The sequence below is a fragment of the Ochotona curzoniae genome, unplaced genomic scaffold (assembly GCF_017591425.1).
Source record: "Ochotona curzoniae isolate NIBS_2020 unplaced genomic scaffold, NIBS_Ocur_1.0 patch274, whole genome shotgun sequence".
NCBI lineage: Eukaryota > Metazoa > Chordata > Mammalia > Lagomorpha > Ochotonidae > Ochotona > Ochotona curzoniae.
The window spans coordinates 84,093-97,744 of NW_024466833.1; the positions used below are offsets into that span (position 1 = coordinate 84,093).

A 13,652-nucleotide genomic window follows, 5' to 3' on the forward strand; every position below is an offset into this window, starting at 1 on the left:
AAGTGTGGTGTGCCAGTCTGGGTCCCTGCCTGCCTACTCAGGGCCAACACGTGCTCAGGCACGGGTCCCCAGCCCCCGTGTGCCAGTGTGCTGCCATCTGCCGCTCCACATATCTCAACAACAACAACAACAAAATCTATTCTGGCATACTGATAGACATAACACACATATGGCATTAACCAGGTCCCGAATGCCCAGCAGCTATTAGCTGCTTTTGTCCCAGCACTGTAACAGTTGCCTGGATACAATGCAGTCTAAGCAGTGGCTGGGTAGGAAGACATTTTCATGCGTCAGGATTTATTATTATTTTTTTTTTATTGTAAAGTCAGATTTACAGAAAGAAGGACAGAGGTTCCATCTGCTGGTTCATTCCTCTTTTTTTTTTTTTTGGACCCACAAACGTTCTTGTATGTTTTGCTGCCCCCTTGTGGCAGAATATGAAAATAGCTAACATTTTAAATCCTAACAACTCTGAATGCTTGGCCCAAAAAAAAATTCTACTTTTTTTTTTTGTGTGTGTGTGGGAGTAAGGTATGCTTCTGGCATTTTTGGTAGCTTCTGGCACTTTTGGTAGCTCTGCTTTCCTGTGAAGCTCCCCACCAAGGCAGGCCACAGGAGGCGGCAGGCAGCACCCTGGCTCTAGGCTCTCAGGTGAGAGGTTTTAGACTCCTGGTTCTACACTCCTGGCCTCAGCCCACGCCAGTCACGAAGGAGCAGATGCAAGATCCCTCTCTTTCACATAATAGTGGTGATGGACTGTGCCAGGCGTGACCACGGAACTCACCAACACTGGGATTCGGAACAGGCCAGGCTTGACCAAGTTACACCACCCACAGGTGCACCTAAGAATTATATGTGCCTCTAGCCAAACTATAACATTCACCAGTATACACAAAGGCCGAGATGAGGGAGCAGACTGCTGGGCAAGGGCCTGGCATCGGCTGGCATGCCCGAGGTCTGGGTCTGGGAGTGAGCCTGGTGGGAGAACTTGGGAACTCTCCTGGCGGGCCGACACTCCCGCTGGTGAGCGTGTGAGATGACTGAGTCTTGGTCTGGGCAGGCCGACCGGGGCGGCTTCACTTGTCAGCAGGTGCATGGGTTGGTTCTGAGGGGCGGGGGCAGGCTGAGCAGAGCTAGCCAAACATTGGCATGTTCAGGAGTCAGCATGGGGTGTGGGCCACGCCAGGCTGTCACACATACTGGTTAGGATGAAAGCCAGGGATGGGAGCAGGCTGGGCAGGGCTAGGCAGCAGCCTCCATCAGCAAGAATTGGGATTGTGGCGGGCCAGGCCAGGCCAGGCTGCAGCGTCTGATGGCAAAGGCCAAGACAGGAGATGGTCTGTGCCCGCCCGGCTGGGGCAGAGAAAGCACTGCCATGTTTAAATCTGTGACTGTTGCAGAATCATCCGGCAAGTGCTGGGAGTTGGGGGGAATCCTGCAGGTTGGACTGCGGAACCACCTGGAAAGTACAGAGTCCAGGGCTGGGAGTGGGCCCCGTAGGGAAGCTGTGGGCACCTCTGATGGGCTGCAGCTCCCATCTGCGAGAACCAGGGCTGGGGACAGGCCTGGTGGGGGCTATTGGAGAGTAACTCGGCAGATAGAAAATTCTCTCCTCTCTTTCTAAAATGCTGCCTTTAAAATAATTTTTTTTAAAAAAGAAAACTGGTCTGTGCATTTTCCTTTTTTTAAAAAAAAAGACTTTTTTTTTTTTTTTTTTTTTTTTTTTTTTTTAGTAAAAAAGCGGATTAACACAATGAGAGAGATTTTCCATCAACTGGCTCAATTCCCCAGTGGCCCCAACAGTCGAAGTAGGAGCCAGGAGCCACGCCAGGAGCCAGGAGCCAGGAGCTGCCTCCTGGTCTCCCACGTGGGTGCATGCACGGTCCAAGCACTTGAGCCATCCTCCATCGCTTTCCCAGGCCATAAGCTGGGAGCTGGATGAGAAATGAAGCAGTCAGGAAACTAACCAGCACCCATATGGGATGCCAGCACTTGACGGTGGAGGATTAGTCGGTTAAGCCATCGCACGAACCCTTTTACATTTTTCTAACAAAAGAAAAATCAGACAAGCGAATCAGCAGTTACCTGGCCTAACTTCTCAGACAGAAGAACATTCCTGTAGTCCTTTATTGCCATTATTATTTTAAGGCCAGGATGCAACACATAACAGCTTCTATTGTGGAAAGTCTTATACCGTGGTTGGGAAGCAGCACCGATCAAAGCAGATGTAACGTAATTCCTCTTTTCCTCCCCTGCACCCCAAAACCACGCTGTGACAGCACCATCTTCACTCCCCACTGACGGATGAAGAAACGAAGCTACAGAGAGAGGTTAAGTAACTTATCCAAGATTACAATGCAGGAACTTATGAAAAAAAAAAAAAAAAGAATGTCTGCATTTATTTACTTGAGTGCCAGAAAACAAGGAGAACTACGCCACCTGCTGGTGTATTCCCCACATGGCCACGACAGCTGCGGCTGGACCAGTGATGGGGATTCAGGAACCTGGACCATCTTCCACCGCCCATCCGAGCTCCATGAGCATCCCAGGCACCAGCTGTGCCCCGGTGCAGGGCACTGGATTCGGTGAAAGGATATGAAACGAGGGGTGGGACTCAGAGCGAGAAGCAGCAGCTCCGTGTAAGTAATTTTCCCCGAGGAAGTAGCCGTGGGAGCAGACGGCCTTCACAAGGCGTTTGGGATCCACAGGCTCACGGACAACAGGGACTCAAGTGTTTGATACAGCGCGAGCCGTCTCCAGGATAGCAAAATCCCTGAATCAGAGAGTACCAGGACTTTTTTTTAAAAGACTTATTTCATTTTTGATTGGAAGGGCAGTATACAGAGAGAAGGAGGTACAGTCCACTGGTGCACCCTGCAAGCAGCCGCAATGGCTGCAATTGAGCCGATCCAAAGCCAGGAGCATCTTTCAGGTCTCTCACATGGGTGCAGGGTCCCAAGACTTTGGGCCGTCCTCGACTGCTTTCCCAGGCCACAAGCAGGGAGGCTGGAAGAAAAGTGGAGCTGCCGGGATAAGAAGTGACATCTGCCCCGGATCTTGGCGCATGCAAGACGAGACTTTAGCCACCAGGCTATCACGCTGGATCCTGCAAGCATTTTTAAACCAATTATATACTCATTTCACATTCCTACTGCTTAACTTACCAAAAAAAAAAAGCTAAAAACATTTTTAAAAACAATGTGTGCTTACTGTTGAGGACAATTTTGTTTGGAAAACAGTGCAAATATTAACTTGACAAAAATCCATAAAAGTGCAAAGCAGAAATCATAAATTCATAGAGTGCAGCTAAATGATTTTATTTACATTTTATTCCATCCACATACAGCTGAAAACTTGAGCATTCAGCCCGAGGGTGTTCCCCAGGTACAGCGTGCGGCCACCGGAGGGCGGCGAAACGCCACCAAACACCTGAGAAAGCCGAATCCTGGAAAGTTTTTAGGAGGGAGTGCGTACAGTGTCCATGGAGTCAGTGTGAGACCCAAGCTGAAATCTAGCGGGAAGATAGAATTTCTATCTTTATCATCATTTCATTATTATCTTTCTTATTTCAGAGAGAGAGAGAGAGAGAGAGAGAGAGAGAGAGAGAGAGAGAGGTCTTACACCTGCCGGCTCACCTCCAAATGCTCCAAACAGCCACGTAGGTGCAGGGTCCCAAAGCTTTGGTCCGTCCTCGACTGCTTTCCCAGGCCACAAGCAGGGAGCTGGATGGGAAGCGGAGCCAGCAGGATTAGAACCGGCGCCCATATGGGATCCCGGCTTGTTCAAGGCGAGGACTTTAGCCGCTAGGCCACCGCGCCGGGCCCCATAATATTGACTTTCACAGGAACTTTATTGCCTCCTCCCAGAATGTAAATAAGGCACCAGGTGGCACACGGTGGGTCACTACTAAAGGCATAGGGAAAGCTAAGTGTTTGCTGCCCAGTAAAACGGTCGCATATTTAATGTCAACATTATGATGGGTTTACTCATTGAAGTGAATGGAATGCAAATTGTTACCTTGAATGTGACGGCACCTTTTTATTATTATTATTATTTTTTATTGAGAAATCAGATATACAGAGGAGCAGAGACAGAAAGATCTTCCTCTGCTGATTCACTCCCCAAGTGACCACTTACGATTAGAGCCGGGCTAATCCGAAGCCAGGAGCCTGGAGCCTCTTATGGGTCTCCCACGTGGGTGCAGGGTCCCAAGGCTTTGGGTCATTCTCGACTGCCTTCCCAGGCCACAGGGAGGGAGCTAGATGAGAAGCAAGGCTGATGGGATTAGAACCGGTGTCCATATGGGATCCAGGGGCATGTAAGGTGAAGACTTTAGCCACTAGGCTACTGCACTGGGCCCGTGACTACACTTTTGTACCCACAGATTGATAATATTGTCACCACTAACACTTCCCCAGTGACAGAATAATGAATATTTACTTTAAGATTTATTTGTTGGAAAGGCAGAGTTACAGAGAGAGGGAGAGAAATCTTCATCTGCTGGTTTATTCCCTAGAGGGCCACAATGACCAGAGCAGAGCCCATCCGAAGCCAGGAGCCAGGAGCTTCCTCTGGGTCTCCCACGAACATGCAGGCGCCCAAGCATCCCCCGCGGTTCTCTCAAGCCACAAGCAGGGAGCTGGATCCGAAGTGGGGCAGCTGGGCCACCAACAGACACACACACGGGATACTGGCAGTTGTAGGTGGTGGTTTTATCCACAATGTTATAGCTCTGCCCTACGATTTATCTATTTATCCATTTATTTATTTGAAAGGCTGAATGCTTCTTCTGGGTCCTCCACACAAGTGCAGGGTCCCAAGGCTCTGGGCCATTCTCTACTACTTTCCCAGAACATGAGCAGGGAGTTGGATGGCAAGTGGAGCAGCTGAGACAGGAACAGGCACTTGATGGTGCTTGGAAGTGGAGGACTAGCCAATTGAGCCATCGTGCCTGGCCCAGCTGGTTAGCTATTAAGTCGATAGTTTTGCAAGGCCTGCAAACAGCATTCTAAATTTCTAAATGGTCCTCAGCAGAAGGGTGAAGGATTCCGCACTCCTGGTCTAGGGTGTTGGAAAGCCATGCACCATATCTCTAAGATGACTGATTTCCCATCTGCCATGCTCCAGACCGGATGTTTGCTGAGATCTGAATGGAGAAGGCGAGTCAAGGAGAGGGTTGCTGGTGTTGCGCTAATGGCACTCTAGCAGCAACCATAGCTGGGAGCGAGAGTAACCTGAGAATGTCGGCTTTCTCTGGACCACTGGAAAGTTAGCTTTTAACACATTTTTTTCCCCTCTTCCGACAGGATGTAATACAGGGTACAACAGGGTGCACACCTCATGATTGTGTTTGGTGGTTCACCGGCTGTCGTGTGTCACACTTCTTAAAATCCCTTGATTGGCAAGAGCAGGAAAGCCTGCCCAGCAGCTGGCCACAACACTTCCTTTCCCCTGGACCGTGGCGGAGATTCTTGTGCTCACACCATTATCCTTACTATTTTCTAAGTATCGTTCTCCAGTCAATGAAAATCGTATATATATTTTTTCTCCATCAAATCCCCCCGCCTTAACTGAAACTGATTTCCATTCATTCAATCCAAGAACTCAGAACAAGGAAGGTGCCCTGCTTCCAGGAGCTTCTCCTGTTAACGTCCCCAAATAAATCCTTGTTTGCAGAACGCAAATGCATTTTCAATGGCTCAAGCCTCAACTGTCAAAACCTCAGGCACTAAATTCGCATTGATACCAATTATTCATGGAACAATCTTTAAAGAAAAAAATAATGTGCTGAAGAAACTCTTGTATGCGCTGAACTTTTACTGTGCTACTGAATTGCAACAAAACAGAAATTCCTGCTAAGACAGCTAGACATCAAAGTCAAGCGAGAGCCAACAATTACACACAATGCAAGCTTTATGCGGGTTAAAATGAGAGACACATACTTAATAGGATTGTATTAAAGCACCTGGCTGTGTGGAAAGCGGGGTGGGGGTGGGGGAGTAATTATTTTCGCTTTCTTTGGCAGGCAGACTTCGGTTGGCACAGGCTGTATTTCATTTTACATGCTGTACCATATTAAAAAAAAATACCAACTTGGAGAATGCTCAGAGAACAGCAATGGATGAAAGGTTTGTGAAGTTAGATGCTTGAGACAGCTGCAGGCTGTGTGGTGTGTGTGTGTTTGTGTATGACGTATGTGCATCTGTGTGTACACGCGTGTGCGTGTGTGAGATGTGTGTGTGTGTACGGTGTGTGTGGGGGTGTGCACGAGCTAGGGTGACTCGCTCACAGGAAGATTAAAGTTAGGAAATGAGCAAGTGGAGACACACCTGTGTTTAGAGATGCTATATGATCTTGGAGATAAAGGAAGGGCATCTTTGGGAGAAAACGAGTCCTCATGGAAGTCAGCTTGACTTAACTTCCTCATCTGGGGAGAGGGACCCCAGGGCAGCCCTCCTCTCCTCAAAGAGCAGGGACTACGGAGAGTTGAGAGTGGACGGGTGACCACGCACACAGGCGACTGGTAAGCGACCAGGTCGCACACGAGCAGGAGCTGCTCATGGGCACATGGTCCCTTTCCAGGGTGACGAGAAATGCTCCAACGTTAATCATTGTTGCTGGCTGCTCAACTCCCCGATTCATAAAGAGTCTGGGAGTCTGCTCTGGCTACCCTAAAACACAAACTCTGAACCCAAAGAGAATGGATACCGCACCTCAAACGAATACCAAGCTCGTATGGACACAAGGAGAGACCAAGTGGCCCAGGCCCTCACTCATCACCTAGGGCGACATGGCTGGTGCTGGCACGGGGCACATGGAACAGTCTTTCGGATTCCGTGGAATGCAGGCAGAACTGAGTTGTCCTGTCTGGGACCTCAGGCACACACCTGTGTGATCGGCTGTGCAGGCTGACTCATCTGGAATTGAAGTTTAGTCGAGGGTAAGGTTTTTCCTCCCAGGCTCTCCACGTTGGCATGCGTGGCTCTCTCAGCGCCCTGGCAGTGCCTACCCACCGCTGAACCAGTTAGGACGCAGAGCGCAGGCTGACTCTGTGAGGTGGTGAAGGAGGCCCGCTCCGGCCTCGTGCTAAAAACCGCACAGTGTCATCCCAGATGGGCAAGGGTCATCAATAGCTCAGTCCCTCTGTTGTCTCTCCCACTCTGCTGTAGGTTATGCACAAAGCTTAAAATGACTCACTAGACTGTAGGACTGTTGGTTGTTCACAAAAATGTATCCAAATATGACTGGTATTTATCTGGCTATGACTTTCTAACCAGTTCAATGTTCTGGGAGGCGTGGTGTTTTTCTTTTTTTTCAAGATCTATTTGTTTTTATTGGAAAGTCAGATATATTTGAGGGTCTCTCTTATGCAAGGTCTGAGAAGGAAGAAGCTATACAATCCTGTAACACACTCAAAGTGAACCCACAATGGAACTGACTTAACAGAAAAGTGTCCCTTTAACGTCCCCAGGCCATCCCACCCTTATTTAAACAACGATTTTAGAATAGGACATGGCTAAACAAAGGCGATGGAGGTACTTTTTTTTTTCCTTGGAACACACTATTCAATCATTAATCTCTTTGTTTGAAGCAGTTGCTTTCATTATGTCTATATATTACATCTTTCTTTGCACTGTATTTGTTTGCCTTAATCCTGGGACCACAAATACATTGTTTTCTACTTCCAAAATTGGATAATGACTACGTTTCATAAAGACAAGGGAAAGGACTTATATAATTAGTGCAGAGCCCAGTGTTGATGAAAACAAGAAAAATTCACGCTGAATCGATGTCTGGTGACTTCTCTGGTCAAACGTGTTAGCATGGATGCCAGAGTAGCAACAGAAGGGGTGATATTTTCATCTGGTTGTCTGTTCTAAATAGTGTTTCTAGCGTGTTACGTGTGAGTGGAAGTTTTTGTGGTGTTGGTCTCGGGTTCTTTTTGCAGCTAATTTTTTTCTTCAAAAGGGGGTCACGTTAAGGAATTTTGAATTGCATCAACTTTCAACACGTCAGGGTACAGGCTAACACACTGGGAAACCGTGACACTGACAGAAATCTGTGTGTGGCTCTAACTTGACATGTGAGAATGTTAGCTTTGACTTTTCTGTCAATTCGCCCTTGGACTCCCGCAGTTCCTGGAACAAAACAAAGGGACTAATCAGAATTCAGGTTGCGTGAGTGGTCCATCTGCTTCACGCATGGTTGCTGAATGCTTAATATATAAAAGGCACCGAGCTGGGCTTTCCAGACCCATCCATGAATCAGCACGAATAGCAAAGATAGGTGTTTACTAAGGAATTCAGATGATAAAAAGCAAAGAAGTAATTGTAAAATAATTATGAACCATGATACGTGCTCTGAAGCCAAGACAATGCTGTGAAAGAGAATAATACAAAAAAGAAAGCCATAGGACCCAGCACCGTAGCCTAGCAGCTAAAGGACTCAACTTGCATGTGCCTGGATCCCATATGGGTGCTGGTTTGTGTTCCGGCAGCCCCGCTTCCCATCCAGCTCCCTGCTTGTGGCCTGGGAAAGCAGTCGAGGACGGCCCAAGGCCTTGGGACCCTGCACCTGTGTGAGAGACCCAGAGGAGGCTCCTGGCTCCTGGCTTTGGATCGGCTCAGCTCTGGCCATTGTAATTACTTGGGGAGTGAATCAGTGGACAGAGGATCTTCCCTTCTGTCCCTCCTCCCCTCTGTGTATTTGCCTTTCCAATAAAAATAAATGAGATTTTAAAAAATAGAGAGCCACTTTAAAATGAATGATCAAACGAGGTTTTTTGTTGGTGACAGCTAAAAGAAGAGGAAGGTTTGGGGTAGGAGAGAGGAGACATGCCCTGCATGGGAGTCAGTGCAGGGAGGCACTCAGGAATATGTTCCAGTTTCAGAGGGAAACCTAATGTGGCCATTGCAATAAGAACAATGAGAGTGGCAGAACATATTTGTGCAAAAGTGGAAATCAAAATCCCGGCTCAGGAGTCAGAAAACCGAGTCCTGCAGGCCCAGTCCATCCTGCCTCTTATTGTCAGAAGGTTTGGACTGGAACACAGCCTGGTCCATATGGCTGCACATCGTCTCTGGCTGCTTTGGGGTGATGAGCGACAGTGGGTCCACACGAAGTCGTTAGCGCTGGGTTGTTCACTGAGAAATCCGCTGGCCTCTGTACTAGGGTGCAGACTAAATTAGAACTGACAGCATGGAAGTTGAAAAGGTCAGGCCTTCCTGAAATGCGGAACTAGTCTGTGCCGGTGACTCATCCAGATGAGAAAGTCGCATCACAGGTGAGCAGCTCAGCACGCTGGGTGCAGAGCTGTGAGAAGCCTTGTCTCCAGGCAGAAGGAAAGTCTTTCCAAGTCAGCACCTGGTTCCATGAGGCACAGGGGCCAAATACTGTTAGCTTCATCCAAGGTGCTCATGCACCCGAACAAGGCCAGAGGCTAAACACGCTTGCACAGTGAAAATGCAGTCGAGTTCAGGAACGCAGGAGGAAACTGCACAGGAAAGCCAGATGGTAGATGGCGTGGGGAGATAGCTGCAAGCTTTGCTCATGCATTAACTGTGATGGCTGAAGTTCCGCTTAGCATCCACTCCAGCCATTCTCCAAGGCGGGACTGTGAAGAAAACCCTTCAAACGGGACCCTAAGGAAACTAAATCCAGCTTGTCTACATCACAAGTAAGTCTGGCAGACCCTGCTTTATAATCTGATTCACAGATGTTTTGTCTGGCTTGCATTGGAAACCTCACGTTAAAAAAAAAACCCACTATGTATTTATCAAGTAAGATCACTTCATTTCCATATGGGAACATATCAACTAGAGTATCTTGCAGTGAGGGCACACGTGGATGGTCTCCAGATGGCAAGAGTTCCACTCACAGCCTTCTCTCTTCATAATGATGCAAAAGGGATTGACATAATTTTTACATTCTGGTCTTGTCCTAGGCTTGTGACATGTGGTGTATTTTCTTGTGGAGCTGGTTAGCTGGTTATGAGGATAAACAACCAATACTCTATCATACACTTGGCGTTGCTCAGCTGGAATGGTTGGTTGGTTAAGGGTATTAAATGCATTTTAATTTTTTAAAAATTTTATTTTGGATGCTGTTTACGTAGTGGATAAGGACGCACACCCCTGAGGACCACTGACTAGGGTGGAGAGGGTCAAGGTGTGGGTCAAGGTGTGTGGGCCAAATGCTTCCGATTTTCATTTTCTTCACATTTCTCCTGTATGTATGGGCAAGGAGGGCACAGGAGGCACTCCCATCTGCCAAACTGCATCACTACCTGGGGATAAGATGCCATCTTAGAAACCCCGATGTGGAGAAGAACGTTCTGAGGGTATTACTTAAGTAGTTTTGATAATTCTGAGACACTTCAAGGTTGAAAAAAAAAATCCCTCCAAGGTCCACTGGCTGACAGAGTCCACCCCAGCGCGTCCATTCAGCCAGACACCTGCTGCCAAAGCTCAGCCAGGAGAGTTGTCCAACCTGTTCTGTTCTCCATCTTCTGACACGGCATTTGGGGTCCTCTGCAGTCGCAAATGAGCTGGCCATCTTGTCTCCCATCACCTGGGCTTGCTGTCCATTGCACAGGCTTCAGCAATCAAGGAGGCCCAGTCCTAACACATGCATTCCAAGGGTGGACCACAAATTCTGTGGTCCCCACTGTGGTTGGAGTTTTGAGTCCAGTGGTCTAGTCTGGGAGTCCCTCCAAGAAACCTCACCTGGAATGACTCAAGGCCCGGGTTTTGCAAGTGCCAGCCAGTACAGGGTCACCTGCATCAGACTACAGACACACTGGGAATATAGTTGCCTGGTCGGTTCAGTCTCCAGCCCCACATCCGTTTATTTCTCAGCCACACTCCACTAAAAGGGGCCCAGGCATGCTTCTGCGTGCACAGCACCCAGACCCTGCACCTCAGCCCCCCGCCCCGCCACCACGTGCAGCTGTTCCCAGGGAGGGGTGCAGGTCCCAGCAGCACCCATCACAGCACGGACTCTAGCCTCTGCAGGAGGGCTCAGTCAAAGGATCCCGTACCCCAGTCTCATCATTGTGAAGCAGCAGTTATTTGTTGAATTAGCTTTTCTGCTTTTCTCACCAGATTGTTCCTAAGGAATAACTGAGAGTGAGTGTCTACTGTGGTAACCAATTCCTTGTGTCACTTTCCCAGCACCAAAGTCATCCACTTCTCTCTTATATTTGCCTTTGGCTTCCTATTCTAAACACCACCCCTTCTCACCGATGGAATTGCACTGGCCTTTTCCCCCCGAGACTTTGAGCCCATGATCTCCCCCTTACATCCCAGCTGTCCTTTAAGCTGAATTCAGGGTCCGTTCTAAATACTTGAGTCAGTTCTGGCTCCTTGTTGGAAATGATTTACTGGTTGGTTATAGCCACAAATTCCAGTGAAGCCTCCTTGGTCTTTATTCACATCAACCATTCTGCTGCTGCAAAAACTCTTTTATTTGTAAACTATAAATCTCATTATATTTCAGTCCCTTCAATCATCCCTTTAAAAAGTCACACTTTTTAGTATGGCATATAAGCTGGGTTTTTTTGTCTTTGTTTTTCCACTCACTTGAAAGCCAGAGAGAGAATGAGAAATCTTGCTTAGTCTCAAAGATTCTGGGAAGCAGTTTCATGGGTTACAGAGGTAAGGAGAGGCACAGAAAAGCTTCCCATCTCCCTCTTCACTCCCCCAAATGGCCACAAAGCCACGAGCCGGGAGCTGCTTCTGGTTCTCCCACTTGGGTACAGGGTCCCAAGGACATGGGGGCATCCTCTGCCGCTTGCTCAGGCCACCAGCAGGGAGCTGGATGGGAAGTGGAGCAGCTGGGACTCGAACTGACATCCATATGGGATGCTCACACCACAGGCAGAAGCTTAGCTCCCAACACCAAGACGCCAGTCCGTTCAGTTTGATTTTTCCTAAAGCTTCTTGAACTTGGTAGAAGTTTGGAATGTGGAAGAGAACTCATGACACGGATTTCCTTACCCAAAAAGAGGACCTGAAAATAAAGCACCTAAGACCCAAGACCGGGGGTTGGGGGCAGGAACAGGTGGTAACTTCCAGCCCCATCCTGTCTCCCCAGTCTGCCGCCAGGCAAATCCTAGGCATTTTAGAGAAACAACACGAAACTCAGAATTCCAACTTCCTAAAGTCACAAGAACGGCTAATCCTTAAACTGCCTCCATTCCTTCCACAGAGCTACAGGCAAGTTAGGTTTCGCTTCCGACTCCTTTCATCTGGCCGTCTTAACTACTTTCATTTATTATTATTATCATCATTATTATTATTATTTTCATCCATTCCGTGGACTTTCTGAGCTCTTGCAAGATCTAACCATTAAATCAAACCCGCAGTCTTTGCTATGGTGACAACCGTATTCTCAACTGCCTCGTCAAGTTCTTATCTTGTAAATCCAAAAAAAAAAAATCCGTCTTTCACAAACTCCTTATCTTCGAAGATAAAAATCAAAACGCACGCCTACAAAACATGGAACGTTCCATGAGAGTTTCAGGGTTTTTATTCTTGGCGAATCTAAGGTACGCAAATCATTAGACCAGCAAAATCTTTAGGGGTCCCATCGTAAGAGTTGAAAAAAAAAAGTTTCCGGGTCCAGACGGGGTTCTTACCTTCAGGGTCAGAAAGAATGCGCCATGTCTGCAGAAAAGCTAACATCTCCCTCCAGCCTTGGCGTTCGGAATGTCAGAATCACGCACACTCTCACCGCGCCAAGTCACTCTTGAGTCCCTCCCACCCCACCGACTAACCACCACCGGAAAAAGAGGACTTCAAGTCCGGCGAAAACTTTTCCCAGTTGCGCATCCCTGAAATTGGCTTTTCCCAAAGCGCAATTCCTTCTCCCAGGGCGCAAAGCGGCAATGCGGCGGGGTGCCTCCTGACAGCTCCCCGAGGATACCCCGAGTCACAGGACACCACCCCCCGCTCCGGGCTGGCCTCGGCGGGATATGAGGAGCCTCGGCCTCCGCAATTCGCTCCGCCGCCGGCCGCGCCCCGCCGCGCTCTGACCTCCGAAGGCGCACCGCTCTGCGCGCCCGCCCTTTCGGCTTGCGTTGGCCTGTTTCACTGGCTGCCCCACGGCTCCCTCAGCGTGCTTCGCCCAATGGGGCGGCCCGGCCGGCGTGTCTCCCCTCTCTCTCTCTCTCTCTCTCTCTCTCTCTTCTCTCTCTCTCCCCCTTCCCCGGGCACTCCGCCCCCGCGCCCCGCGCTAAGGGAACCGAGGAGAGTAAATACAAGAGGAGCGCAAAATGGCGGAAGCGCCGAGTCCCGTGCACGGCGCCGCCACCGTCCCAGAGAAAGAAGTATCGGGCAAGCTGCAGCCCTTCTCCCGGGACCTACCGGGGGCTCTGTCGGCCAAGAAGGTCCGGACGGAAGAGAAGAAGCTGCCGCGGAGAGTGAACGGAGAAGGGGGCAGCGGCGGCGGCGTCCACAGCAGGCAGCCTCAGCCGGCGGTGGCGGCGGCACCTTCTCGGAGCTATGGCAGCCCGGCCGCGTCCTGGAGCTTCTCGTCTCTGTCGGCCGCGTCCCCGTCATCCTCTTCTCGAAGCTCTTTCTCCTCCTCCTCCGGCGCAGCCTCGGCTTCCCTGTCTCCTCCGGTACCTCCGCGTAAAGTGCTGGTCCCTCCTG

General features: G+C 49.2%; 1 long non-coding RNA gene across 1 annotated transcript; it reads right to left on the reverse strand.

Annotated features, from left to right (window-relative positions):
• Positions 1 to 7,316: 7,316 nt before the first annotated feature.
• On the reverse strand, positions 7,317 to 12,896 carry LOC121166976. Its single transcript, XR_005885522.1, has 2 exons — positions 12,638 to 12,896; positions 7,317 to 8,138 (listed from the first exon to the last, which is right to left on the reverse strand). It is a non-coding gene; the product is annotated as an uncharacterized LOC121166976 (long non-coding RNA).
• Positions 12,897 to 13,652: the final 756 nt, after the last annotated feature.